Raw genomic sequence first — 15,404 nt, forward strand, 5'->3', positions numbered from 1 at the left:
AAATGTGCCCATACCAACTCTCCAATCCATCCTGCACATTTTCATTAGATACGCACATGTACATGCATATCTGAGTGTGTGTATGCACATATGTATAGATACATGGATGAAAATTCAGTTTTGGGTATCCTAATAATATCACATTTACATATTGATTTAATATTTAAAAGTCTTTGCATTCATTGTCTATTATCTGCTATGGACCACACAATAATCTTGTGAATTAGGTTGTATATTTATTATGTGGATATGGAAAGGATCTGTGATTTCATTAGGGTAGGGAACTTGCAACTTGGGAATGCCTACATAACCACCGAGGACAACCTGCTTATGACTTAGTAGATAAGTTGTAGTGATTCTCCTGAGATACACAGTGATGGTGATATGATGCCCAGGATCACAGAAGTAACAAAAGTATCAGAGAAGGGATGTAAATTCAGGTCTATCTGCCTCTACTCTCCACATCTTTGAAATGGGTATACCAGTGCCTAAGATTGGGTGTGGAGGAGATCCAGAGAAGTTGATAAATTTGTCCAGGATCACACAGTAAGTGGTGGAGCCAAGTCTGGAACCGAGCCTTCATGATTCCAAGTCCAGTGTTCTTTTCATTGTACATGCTGCCACAATTTTCCTACTCAGAAACTTAGATCTCCCCATTTCCTACTGAAGTCCAAAATAATTTTATTAAAAATACCTTTTTATTTTAGTTTTAAAATAAATGTGTACTTACATCTTTTATTTTTACACCACCTATATTTCTTAAAAAATCTCTCCCCACTCTCTCCCACCCAGAGCCACCCCTTATAACAAAGAGGGCAAGATTTTCTCAACAAAACTAACCAACACTTCAAAAGAGCCAGATGTTATATTCAGTGTTCCACATTTATAATCCTCTACCTCTGCAAAGGAGTTGAGAAAGGTGCTCAAGGTACCTTCTTAATCTTCCCTGACTCATCTTTCCAGCTTTCTTTCCCATCATTCCACTACTTATAGTCTATAGTTTGGACAACCAGGCTATTGCAGTTAGATTTTACCTCACTAGAAAACAGAACTTCCTTCTATATAATTGTACAATATTACTCATCACTGAAAGCATTCAAGAAAAGGATGCTTGACCATCTTTCAGGGATATTGTAGAAAGAATTCTCTCATTCAATGGGAAGCTAGACTGACTGCCTATTAGGGTCTCATCAAGCTCCCCTCAGAGGTTCTGAATAAAATGGAAAAATGGTGAATGCTGTCAATACAATGAAATAGAAACTTAGTAAAGTAAGGTCAGAGAATGACTTGAAGGGCAAAGATAAAATTTTAGAAGAGTGAATGAGAAATTCTCTAGTGTGTTGTCTGTAGCAGCCCCAGTGAGTGTCTGCAATCCACCAAAGACTGAGGAAATCAAAGAAGATAAAAAGAGATTGCTGAGAAACTAAATGAGGTCTCTACATCCCTCTCCACCACAGAGGATGATGAGAAAACTTCCTGCCCTCCGGTTATTCTTCCCCTGTAGGGAAAATGAGGCTCTGTAAAAAGAGGGGCATGTTAAGTAACAGAGTGAAGGGACAACTGGAGGTCTTAAATTGCTAAACAGCACAAAGAATGGATGCCATCATTATCGGGTTCTGAAGAAAGAAGGGAACGGAGCCCTGGGGCACTTTACAAAAGAATGGGTTTGATTTTTAAAAATAGTTACTCTGCTAGAGTCCTGGAGAGTGGACAATTTTATCACCACATTTTCAAAACTGGACTCAGGCAATAATCCCTGGGGAATGGTTGCCAAGATCCCACATGGAAGCCATAAATGAGAAGGAGATCCTGGGCACTACTTGGATACAGGTGCTTAAAATGCAGGTCTGTTCTTTTAACTGTAGAAAAGTTCCTAGAAGAGGGCTTTCTTGTTACCTCATTCTCAGAGCCTTTACAGTGGCTATGCTAGCTCATCAAATGAGATACTTCTGAGGCAAACAAAGAAGCCCAAAGGAAAAGAATGTAGAGTTTAAGGTTGTGAACACACATGAAGGTCAACATGTTAAGAAGCATTTATTAAGCACCTACTGTATGCTAGGCACTGTGCTAAGTACTGGAGATGTAAAAGAAGGCAAAAAATAAAAAATCAGTCCCCATTTTCAAGGAGTTCACAGTCTAATGGGAAAAACAATTTGCAAACTATGAACAAACCCAAAGTAGAGAGGTATACAGAAAAATAAGGCATGAGTAATATGAAATTAACACTCATTAGAAAGCTGGTGTCAGGTGAATGGACCAGTCTCCTAGCTCTAGACTAACCATATTGTACTAATTGGACTTTTACTTCAGGTTGTATCCCAAGGGATATTAGACTATACCATATGAACACTGGTCAAAACTAGAGGTCTCCAACCTGGAGAAGACTGCAGGGGAATGTGATTGCAGTCTTCAAGTATTTGAAGGTTTATTTTGACAAAAAGTTAGACACATTGTGATGAACCAAAAGAGCAGAATTAAGACTAATCAGTAACAATTACAATTTCAATTCAATAGAGGGGGAACCTATCTTACTGAGCCAAGTAACAACAGAACAGGCACCTTGTCCTTTAGTCAGTGATTTTCTCACCATTGACAGTGCTCTAGCAGGAACTAGTGGACCACATCAAAAATGCTACAGAGGAGGCTAATCTTTCAGGCAGGAAACAAGATCAAATGACCTCTGAAGACCCTTTTAAGATTTTATGATTTTATCATGTAAAATGTAACCTGCCATGTTCTTCAGTTTCAAAAGGTCCATAAGCTGCTATACTTAGAACTGAGGCTTTTGTAGATGGTCTTCTTGAATTGTTGTGGCCAAAATGATTTGTCATGTGTATGTCCAGTCTTCTGTGAATGAGCTCCTTGAAATTTCGCTGGGCTTCTCATCAGGGGAAAGACAGAATCTGTCATTGAGCAGGCACATGGAACTCTTCCAATTTCATAGGACTTATGTAACTAAAACTTTGCTCCTCAGGAATAGCCTTCCAGGACTTACGGGCACCTCCACAACATGATGAAGCATCAGAGGAGGACTTTAATGGAAGGAGAGATATTGTAATATGTGCAGTAGTGACAACTTTGTTGTCATTATCTTTCATGAATAGACCGATACATATTAACAATTTTTAAATAATTTGAACTTCAAAATAGTAATTTGGAAACACTTATGAAGTGTCATCGTATCCAAATTTCAAATATGAAATTATTTTCTAAAATGAAAGCAGACAAGCTATCGCTGCACACTGGTCCTAGTCCATTATTTTCTTCTCTTAAAGCTGTAAAGTGCTCATGACTTCTGGCCAAGGTCAAATGACCATTGGCCGGGTAGGCAAGAGAATGTCTCAAAAAAGAATATTCCCAACATCACAGAATCCTCTGACCCTGGGCACATTTTTTTAAAAAATATCCAAGCCTATCACCTTATTGCTTCTGATCTGCAGAATGAATGGGAACAGACAAACAACGAATTTGGGCTACACTCTCTGATTAACTTGACTTCATTCCTAAAATGGGAGTAATTTTTAAGAAGAAGAACACGTACAGAATATACCCTGGAGTCTGAGCTCCTTGAAAGCAATGAAGAGGAATCAAGAAGCCTCTTGATGAGGGTGAAAAGAGGAGAGTGTAAAAGCTGAATTGAAGCTTAACATAAAAAAAAAAAACACTAACATCTTGACAGTTGGTCCCATCACTCCCTGGTAAATAGAGGGAGAAGAAATGGAAGCAGTGTCAGATTTTGTATTCTTGAGCTCAAAGATCACTGCAAATGATGACTGTAGTCATGAAATTAGAAGACGCTTGATCCTTGGAAGGAAAGTTACAGCACATCCGGACTGCATACTAAAAAGCGGACTTCACTTTGCCAAGAAATATCCATATAGTCATTGTAGCGGCTATAGTTTTTCCAGTAGTAATGTATGGCCATCGGAGTTGGACTACAAGAGCTGAGAACTGCAGAATCAACACTTTCAAATGGTGGTGCTGGAGAAGACTTTTGAGAGTCCCTTGGACAGCAAGGAGATCAGATCAGTCAATCTTTAAAGAAATTAATTCAGATTATTCACTGGAAAGTCAAATCTTGAAGCTGAAGCTTAATATTTTGGCCATATAAAGAGAAGATGGGACACATTTGAAAAGACCTTGATGTTTGGGAAGACTGAAGGAAAAAGCAAAAGGGGAAAGCAGAGGATGAGATGGATAGATAGGGTCATGAAAACAACAAGCATGAACTTGGACAAATTTTGAGAGATAAAGGAGGATAGAAGGACCTGGCATGCTATGGTCCACAGGGTCATGAAGAGTTGGACACAACTGAATGACTGAACAACAACAAAATCTCTACCACTTATTGAAACACTAGAAACTTAATAAATACTTCCTGAATATTAGTGTGACCAAACCATACCCCCATCTCATATTATTTATATTCACAAATCCATATGATGTAATGACTGGCTTTTCCCAAGATACACCACTACATGGTGTCTGCTTGCTCTCAATACTCTGGATAGAGAGAGCCCTGGAAGAGGTACTGATATTATCAACCCTTCCCTAGCTGCTTTCAGGTGCCATAACATAATGACAGCCTCCTAGAGTAGTCTCTGAGGCTTCTGCCATCCTCATACTCCACTGTGCTCCTTTCTCACCAAGATACTGTTTTCAGTCACAGAGGATGAATATTCTTGTGAATATTTACAATTGCTTTGTCATTTAGACCAAGAACTCAAGGAAGACAGGGTTTAGATCACCAGAGTAATTTCTCTTGTAATTTATGTACCAATCCTCACCTTTTCCACACTGGCTAGTCAGTTTGGACTTCTTGTCATCACACATGAGGTCAATCGAACCATTATTTTCTCTACAGTGTGAGGCAGGATTAAACTAGTCAAGTGTTCAATGCCAGCAAATTATGTGGAACACCATAAAAACAACAATTACTGCCCCATTAAAGAGTCTTTGGACCTCTGATAGAGTGCTAAGAAATCTATACTCATTCTTCTAGTGACAGAGAGGGAAGTTGACTGTCAAAGAAGGAAGTAAAAAGATCCAGGCTTGCAATTCCTAGGCTCCTCACATTTGGAGGCTTATGTTTGATATAGGAAAGATAGTTACTATGACACACAGAGCATGGATTATAGTAGAACTCTTTATTTATATTTTTATGAGGACTAGGAGAAAACAGGAATAAAGTCACAAAAAGCTAGAAAGTATAAAATGAGAGAAATCAATAAATGTCAGGGAACTATGAATTTATTTTTTGAGGTAGACAGTAATAATAAAGTTCAATTTCAAAAATCAATCAGAAAACTTTTTATAAGCATTACTATGTGCAAGGCATTTGGGATACAAAGGCAAAAACTGAACTGTCCTCATCTTCAAAGAGGTTACATTCTCTCATACTTTATTGGGGGAAAGAACATATACATATATAAGAATACATGCATATACATATATGCATATATACACATGTGTCTCAATGTATAGATATGTGTGTATATGTACATGTATAACATGTTCATGTTACATATACACATGTGTGTATGTATACACACACATGACAGAACAAATCTGAATTTGGGAGGAGGATGCTACCAGATAGGAGAATCATAAACATTTTCAAATTGTAGGTAATCCATCATCTTTGCCAACATAACCCCAAATGGTATTACAAAAAAATCAGACATGACTGAAATGACACGGCAATAAACAATAGCAATGTAAGTAATGTTTGAGGTGAGATTGAGAGAAAACCAAGGATTCTAAGATACAGAGGTGAGGAAGGAGAACATTCCAAGAATATGGAATGACCTGTGCAGAGGCATCATAATGGCAGATGTTATGATGTGTGGGAAAACCAGAAAGGACAGTCTGACCTGACTATAGAGTATGTGAAGGATAGTAAACATAATAGGGTTAGAAAGCGAGGCTAGAGCTAGATTGTAAAGGGCTTAAAATGTCAAACTGAAGATCTTATAATTGAATGGAGTGGCTCTAGGAAGGCGCTGGGATTGTTATAGAGTAGGTAAATGACATGGTCTCACCTCCAGGTTCTGAAAATCACTTTGGTGACTGTGGAGGATGGATTAGAGCAGGGTGAGGCTTGAGGCACTGATACTAATTTGGAACCTATTGTGATGATCCAAGTGAGAGTTGATAAGGCTCTGAACTAGGGTGGTGGCCATCTGAGTAGAAAGAAGAGGACACATGTTTACTCTCGGGTAAACGTGGCAAGACCCAATAAGTGATTAGGTGTGTCAAGTAAAGAACTCAGTGAAATGAGGAGCAGTACGGCAAACACAATCAGGATAACACAAGATTTAGCAGCTTGTACATTAAGGGACCACAGAGAATGAGATATAATATTCCAGAGGGCAAAGGAGATAGGATTACAACCAAGAATCACCTACCCAGCAAAACTGAGTATAATCCTTCAGGATAAAAAATGGTCATTCAGTAAGATAGGGGAATTTCAAGCATTCTTCATGAAAAGACCAGAGCTGAACAGAAAATTTGACTCTCAAATACAAGACTCAAGTGAAACATGGAAGAGGTAAACAGGAAAGAGAAATTGTAAGAGACTTATTAAGGTTGAACTGTTTACATTCCTGCATGGAAAGATGGTATTTGCAACTCATGAGTCCTTTGTCAGTATTAGGGTAGTGGGAGGGAAAAAATTATATGTATGTGTGTATGTGTGTGTGTATATATATATATATATATATATAGAGAGAGAGAGAGAGAGAGAGAGAGAGGACACAGGGTGAGTTGAAGATGAAGGGGTGATATCTGGAAAATAAAATTAAGGGGTAAGAGAGGATTATTATGAGAGAAGGAGAAAGGGAGAGGTAGAATGTGATAAATTATCTAACATGAAACAGACAAGAAAAGGCTTTTACAGTAGAGGGGAAACAGGGGAAGGTGAGAGGGAATGAGTGAATCTTATTCTCATAGGATTTGGCTTGAGGAGGGAATAACATACATAATTGGGTATGGAAATCTATCTTACCCTACAGGAAAATAAGGGGAGAAGGGTACAAGAGAGCAGGGGTTTGATAGAGGGGAGGCCATATTGGGGGAGGAGATAATCAGAAGCAAACACTTCTGAGGAGGGACACGGTCAAAAGAGAGAACAGAATAAATGGGGGGCTGGATAGGATGAAGGGAAATATACTTAGTTTTTCACAACATGACTACTGTGGAAGTGTTTTGCATGACTACACATCTATAACCTGAAAAAAGAAAAAAAGAAAAGTTGAGGGGACAATATTGTAGGTAAAGTTAGGATCTTCCTGACTCAGCTTCCCATGATGCTATTTCCATTCTGAACAAGAAATTTTCCCATCAGGTTAATTCTGAACCTGGCTTTTAATACCCTGTGAATAATGTAGAACTCTGCTACATGACTGACTATTTTCTATTAAAATAGAGTAGTAAATTTTGAGAAAGAAAATAAAAGAGCTATGACTTAATATTTGATCCTGGAGGTTAAACAAATAGGCAATGGAGTTTACTAAGCAGAGAGAGGGAGTAAAGGGAGTCAACGTTATCGACATTTTAGGAATAACACTTTGGCAGCAGTGTAAAGAACAGATTAGACAGAGGGGAGATGAGGCAAGTGGACCAATGGGAATACTGTTGCATTAGTTCAGGTAATATGGGATGATGGCCTGAACTAGATTTGTGACTATGAGAGTAGAGAAACATACAGAGGATGTTAAGGAGAAAAAAATATGAGATTTGGTAACTGAACAGATGTTTGGTATGCAAGAATCTCTGAGCTGAGATTTTATTTTTTCACCCTTCTCTGACTTCACTGAAAGCCTAGGCCTAGGCAAAGATAGGATAAAGAACAAACAGAGAAACACTGTTCTTGAAGCACAAAAATAAGAAGAGGCTTCTTAAATTGGAACAATGACAAAGGAACCATGAGAGGGGAAGAATCAGGTGTTAAGATAGACCCCAGAACAGAGCCAAAATTAGGAATTCTGAGGAAATTCATTTGGGGAATGGAGTGGACACAAAAGGGAAAGTTCACCACAATCAGGTGCACTCATAATAAATAAAGAAGTTGTTTGTCCCTCAGACCCTTGCCCTACCACTCAAGGCATCTTTACCAGCCCTAGGTGGTAGTAAACAGCATCACAAAGGTGGGAGAAGGCAACCTTGAAGTAGCATAAATATAAGACCTGAAGGCATAGGGACAGACCAGATGACCATTGTGAGAAGGACATGTGTTCTGTCATTTTGGTAACCTTCCCCAAAGGCCTAATCACCCTGCCTTAGTTGTAGCTCTGCCCTGTGTACCACTGACTGCCCATTTCCAATCTCTTATGCCTGCTCTCAAACATATGAACAGGTACTTCCCCTGCCCCTCAGACATATAGAAACCCCACCACACAATCTGACACACAGAAACATATGCACTCATGTTTTTAAGAATCAGTTTAGGAATCAGGGTGTCTGGTTCCTATTCCCAAACCCATCACTTAATATCTGTATAAACATAGGCATGTCACTTAACTTCTAGGCCTTTAATTTCACTGTCTGTTTTAAAAAAAATGTGATGGGGCTGGCACAGTAGATAGACCACTGAACCTGGATTCAGGAGGACATGAGTTCAAATGTGACTTCAGACACATAACACTTACTAGCTGTGTAACCCTGGGCAAGTCACTTAACTACATTGCCAACCCCCCCTCCAAAAAAAATCTAAGTCTTTAAAAAAAATGTGATTGCTAATACCTGCTTTACCTGTTGCAGGAGATTATCCTGAGGACCCATGAAGGTAATTTAAGGGAAAGTGTTTTTTTAAACTGTAAAGCCATGGGCAAATGTAAATTATCAGATTGTTATTATAATTCTATATTAAAACTCTCATTCACCTATAAATATCACTTAATTTCACACAAGAATACAGACAAAAACATTTGCGTACAAAAACCAATAGAAATATATTATTGTTTTTATCTGACAATGGTATTGACTGACAATTAGTGGCACAGATGGACTCAGAATTTAAATAGCAACAACAGCAGGTAGGGGAGTGAGGAAATATTTGGCTTAGTGGTGGAAGAGAGTGGACTGGTACCGTAGTAAATGGGAAAGGGGGTATGGTGGGTTGGGAGTGAGAAAGTAGGTAGATATGAGACTAGCAATGTGTAGATAAGAGAGAGGGAGTCTTGTTGAAATGACCACGGGCATCAGGAGTTTCCTCTGTGTTAATTCCATTTGCTTAGGACATAATATAATTGGTTACAGTTACAACTGATCTCATATTATATTTATGTAGAACATGAAGGCTATAAAGGGCTTTACAGTAATACAACATTCCTTTAATGGTCACAACAACCCATGCCAACTATGGATTTTCATTCCTGTTTGACTGACCTGGAACCTAAGCCTCAGAAAGGTTAAATAAGTTGTCCAAATCACATGATCAATAAATGTCAAACCAGAAACTCAAGCTCAGACTCTTTAACCTCAACTTTCACGTTTTACTAGGCAATATATTATTCATTATGTGATAATCCAATGTGGATATAAAAACTAACTACAAAAATAAATAGTGTATATATATACATATATGTGTGTGTACATGAATACACATATATGTGCAAATTCTAATTATATATTAAATTATATTTGTTATAAATTATATATAGTATATTATAGTATCTAGTTATGTATTATAATTATTTTATATAGTTATTTTATACTTATGTATTTATATAGTCATATATAATGCTTTAAGGTTTGTATAGCACTTTTATATGTACATATACACACATACATATGTTACCTATATATATCACAGTTACCTCAAAGCAACCTCATGACATAGATGCTATTTTAAATTGTATTTTATTTATTTATTTATTTTTATTTTTTTGGCTAGGTAATGGGGTTAAGTGACTTGCCTAGGGTCACACAGCTAATAAGTGTTATGTTTCTGAGACCGGATTTGAACTCAGATCCTCCTGAATCCAGGGCCGGTGCTCTACCCACTGCTCCACCTAGCTGCCCCTATTTTATTTATTTCATCAAATATTTCCCAATTGCATTTTTTAAAAAAATTAACATTAATTTTTTTTAAATTGAGTTATAAAATAAGATTTTCCCCCTCCTGCCCCTTCCCAACTCCTTGTGAAAGAAAGCAATACGATATTGATTATACATGTGAATAGATGCTATTATTGCTCCCATTTTACAAGTGAGAAAAATGAGACTGGGAGAAGTTATGACTTTGCTAGGGTTGTGCAGCTAGTTAAGTATCTGAGGCAGGTTTTGAACTCGGATCTTCCCAATTCCAAATCTAGTACCGTATCAACTATTTACTAACTAGCTGTCACCACCACTACTACCATCACAAGAATAGCACAATAATTTATTTATTGTTAAGTAATTTATTTACAAGTATTTATTAAGTGTCTACTGCATGTATGGCAATATGCTAGATACTGGAGACACAAAGGCAAAAGTGAAAAAATTCCTTGTCCTCAGGGAGTGTGCATTCTCCTAGATCTACTTAAATTCCCAGAAGATATCTATACTTCAGTTGTCTCTGCTGTTTGAGCGCACCTTATTCATTTCTAGCTTCACTTTTCTGTACTTTCCCTCCTCAGTGTCTCTATGCTGGGAGAACCAGGCTCTTTCCCATCTTGTGTCAAAGACAACCTCTGGTCCCCAAGCATCATGGATGGTGGCTTTCATCATTTCTGTTCCTACAGAAAACATATTAGATGGGCAGCAACGAATGTAAGGACTTGTCTGAGACCACAAAAAATATGAAGCTAGGGCATAGCTCCTCTCCTTGTCTTCAGCTCCACGACAAAAATGGAACAAAACATGTCAGATACATCAATTACAAGGGAACCCTGGCAATTCTAATGATGCACATTGTTTTCTGTAAGCTGCCTACTAATAAAGGGCTCCCAGGCTTGGGAAACACAGGGTTGAATGCAGATTTGATTTGTCACCTTGTGCAAGATATATGGGAAACATTAGGGAGACAGCACTTGGAGCAGAAAATAATAGAAAGTGACTGGCTGAGGAGGCAGGCTGGCGAGCCAGCTTTATGAGGCTTTATTACTGCAGCATATATCCCTTTTGTTTCAAGGTATTTATAAAACACTTGAAAGAACATCAGGCATTCTCTCTGATTCTATAAGCAGGAAGAAAGGAAGGAGGTAGGGACGGACATGTGAATAGGGAAATAAGGATATAAATGATGATAAAATAGTCATCTAAGAATAGCCTGCAATCAGGGATATAGGAATACAATATCTTGTACATGGCACATGCTCAATAAATGCCTTTTTTAATTGGATCAAATTACTCACATTCATATATTCTAACCATTCATTCAGTATTTTTACCTGTTCTTTAAAAACGCTAAATTATAGGGCAATGACAAGAATACTGGTCTTGGAATCAGGAGATCTGGGCTTGAGTCTTGGCTCCATCATTTATGATCTGTGTAACTGTGGGTAAGCAGTCAATTTCTCTGAGCCTCTGTTTCCTTATCTGTAAAAATGGTGTTGCCAACCTTGTAGGGTTGTTCCGGAAAAAAAAAAAAAAAGAAAAAGTTGTGTAAACCTTACTGCACAGTATACAAGAGTTGTCATCATTATAATCCTCAGTATTCTGGATGAGATGGTATGATTAGATTGAATTAGGGAGGCAAATGGCATTTCGCTAATGGAATGACACCCTGGGGTATTCACTGGTTCATTTCTTTCCCTCTTGTTATCTTGTTCTAAACTTGCTGAGATTCTTCCTTTTCCTTTCCTCTCTTTGCTTCACCATCTTATAGGAAAATCTCTTAGCAAAGGTAAAAGATAAAATCCCCATAATAACTTATAAATTATGCGCTTATGAAGTGCTTACCTCTTACCTGAAAGCAGACTGAGTATCCCAATGGTTAGTCCCACCAAAAAAAAAAAAACTATCTCATTCTGGGTGCTATGGAAAGAACTCCACATCTGTTGTCTGGAAAGCATTTAGAATTCTATTTGGGGAGCTGAGTAAATGTCTTTCTGGGTGGAGTTTACTCACTTCAATAATTGATGAATTAAATTGAGTTGAATTTGGTACACTCACAGGAAACTGCAAGTGTCAATTTATTCGGGACCCTAAAGTACTGGGTGACTAGAATAGCCATGAAAACCAGCATTCACCCACTTAACACCCACTTTCTGACTGTTGTGTCGTACTGGGATGAAAATCACCTTTGCTTCCCTCCAAAGTCATTAGGGTTGTTGAATCATGATCTCAGTGCCATGATATCATCATACAGTCTGACTGGCTGAACTCATCAGCACCTCCCTATACCCTAATGTTTTACATTCACAACTGGCCCAGACTTGGAATTATGCCATGCTTTTCTCGTCCTAAATGCTGTGCAATAAAATAAATTAAAGAATGGCGACAGTTACTAGGAAAGAACTGAAATCTACTGGAGTAAGGGGTGGAGAAGGTTTGAGGGTCCAAGGCAAAGCCTCATATGTGAGTAGGCTGATAACATATTGGATCCCATAAGGATGATTTGGGCAAATTAGTGCCCTCTGAATTTTTATCTGATCACCATTAAATTTTAAAAATATTATGGAAAACCTGGGACAAAGTAAAGACTCATTCAAGTAATCAAAGAGATTAAAAAAAAGAAATGATGTAAACAAGTAAAATAGAAAAATAAAACAAAGTTGTTTATCCTATAGATGAGAAGGTGAAGATGTAATTTTTTTCAGGCATAAGGAAGGTTTTTCTTAGGACGTGCTAGTAGTTTCTATGCCTATGAAACCAACTCACAGACTCATAAAGCTAGAGCCAAAAAAGACTTCAAAGGCCATCTAATACACCCTCCCCTCAAATTTCAAATTTGAAAACAGGCTATGGGAGGTTGAGTAACTTTCCCAATGTCACAAAGGTCATGAGCTCTGGAGGTAGAATATGAATAATTTCTCAGACTCCTGAAACTCAGGTCAGTGTTCTTCCTACTACCCTTCTCAGAGCCTCGATCTCATCATCTGAAAATGGACATAATTATCCTTTTGGTACCTAACTTAAGGAGATGCTGAGGGGCAGCTAGGTGGTGCAGCAGATAGAGCTCTGGCCTTAGAGTCAGGAGGATCTGAGTTAAAATACGACCTCAGACATTTGACACACTAGCTGTGTGACCCTGGGCAAGTCACTTAATCCCGATTGCCTCACCAAAAAAAAAAAGAGAGAGAGATTCTGTGAGGCTCTAAGGAGATATTTGTGATGTGCTTTGCAAACATAACACATATAACGCCGGTTATAAAAATATTCAAAGAGGAATAAACAAAATGAATTGGGCTTTAAATTAAAACAGAGAAGATTTTGGTTGGCCATGAAGAAATATGTCCAGAGGGGCAGAGTCAACATGGCGGAGTAAAAGCAGTGACTTGCTTGAACTCTCCCCCAAACCCCTCCAAGAACCTATAAAAAATTCTAAAGCAGCAGAACCCACAAAAAGACAGAGTGAAACAAATTTCCAGCCCAAGACAACCCAGATGGTTGATTGGAAAAGTATATCACGCCAGGCTGGGAGAGAAGTGCAATTCAGCATGGGTGCCCAGGCCTCGGTGAACCTGGAGCAGGCCTCAGAGGAATGAATCATGGGCAGTTGTGGCAGTTTCCAGACTTCTCAACCCACGAACGCCACAGACAACTTAGAAGGTCAGTGGGAAAAGTCTGTGTCTGCGGTGAGAGAGAGAAGTGCAGTCAGTCCCAGTGCTAGTCCCTGAGCTTAGCCCCCAGGGCGGTGGCTGTTTCCAGAGCTTCTGTCCCACAGACTGTGGGGGAATCAAGTGGCTAATCAGAGGGGGATTGCAGGGATCTCTCTGCTGGTGCAGGATACTCTTGCTTTGCCATGCTTGGATCTGGGTCATAGTCATAGTGGTGGTCCTGGGGTGAGGAGGAGCACTGGTGTGGCGGAGCTTGTAGTGGCTGTGGAAAGGAAACCCTCTTCACAGTTCCAAGGCAGAAAACAGTGTTTGTGGTCACTCATAGACCAGAGCACAGACCAGAAAAGGAATAAATACCTTGCCCTTGATCATAGCACCTTGGAAGAACTGAAAATTTACAGGTCCCTAGAGGTATCTCTGAAAACAGCTGCACAAAACCCCAAAGCTTGGGACAGTACATTCTCCACACTGGAAACAGACCCATACCTTAACAAAGAGTTTATAACTCAAGTAATTGGCTGGGATCAGGAACAAGCAGTGCAAAAAGAGTCAGACCATGGAATCTTACTTTGGTGACAAAGATGATCAAAACATACAACCAAAAGAAGACAACAAAATCAAAGCTCCTACATCCAAAACCTTCAAGAAAAATATGAATTGGTCCCAGTCCATGGAAGAGCTCAAAAAGGATTTTGAGAAGCAAGTAATAGAAGTAGAGGAAAAACTGAGAGTGATGCAAGAAAATAATGAAAAACAAGTCAACATCTTGCTAAAGGAGACCCAAAAAAATACTGAAGAAAATAACACCTTAAAAATAGCCTAGAAACCCAAAGAACTCTCGCATTTTCATTGCCGTGGAGTATTCTCCCACGATCTCCTTTACAAATGGGCTTTGTGTCCTAGCGCCCCCTTCCCCCGAGCCAGGTCACCCGTGATCGTCTGCCACAGCCCACTGCCTGACAGGAGCTGCTTGGGAGCCACCACTAAGGTTTATATCATCACAACAAGAACAAGCAATACGGCAGCAATCCCGTCCAGTGGTTTACTCACAGCAACCCATGACTACTACCGAAGGTGTCTGGGTTCTGCTTCCAGCAACAGCTCCTGAGGAAGTGCTCAGTATTCTGGGGAAGTGATCCCCCATCATCCTGGTCTTCCCAAATCAGACCCAGGCCACTGGTGGTCAAGCTTCTTCTTCAGGAAGTTGAGTCATCCATTCAAGACAACAGTATTGGAACCCCCAGAGCAGTCAGGAAATTTCCAGATTGCTCAAGGCATGATCACCTGTGACCTGGCTCAGGAGGCCATGAGGAAGCAGCGTGTCAGCGAGCCGGCAAGACCAGCCCTGGGCCTTCTGCTTGAGCAGCAGTACCCTCCTTGCTGCTCCCCCCACTTCTGAAGTGTGCTAGGCATCAGAGCCCATTTCCCCCTCCCTTCCCCTCCCTTCCCTCTCCCACCTATTCCCTTAGAATAGACTGGCTGCTTAAGTGTAGAAGTAGTTGTGTTGTGTGTGTGTGTGTGTGTGTGTATGTTTTTAAAAGGAAAACAAAAGCAAAACACCAAAAAAAAAAAGTAAAAGAAATCACACTGCTATTGTTTGTTTTTTTTTACTATCTGAATCACCTATGTGCTTTCCAGCAGCCTCAGTGGCTTGTTTACTTTGTACTCAATGGAAACTAATAAACTTTGAGCAGCTTT

Source organism: Vombatus ursinus, unplaced genomic scaffold, assembly GCF_900497805.2.
Source record: "Vombatus ursinus unplaced genomic scaffold, bare-nosed wombat genome assembly UNPS02014870.1, whole genome shotgun sequence".
In the NCBI taxonomy this organism is placed as follows: Eukaryota; Metazoa; Chordata; class Mammalia; order Diprotodontia; family Vombatidae; genus Vombatus; species Vombatus ursinus.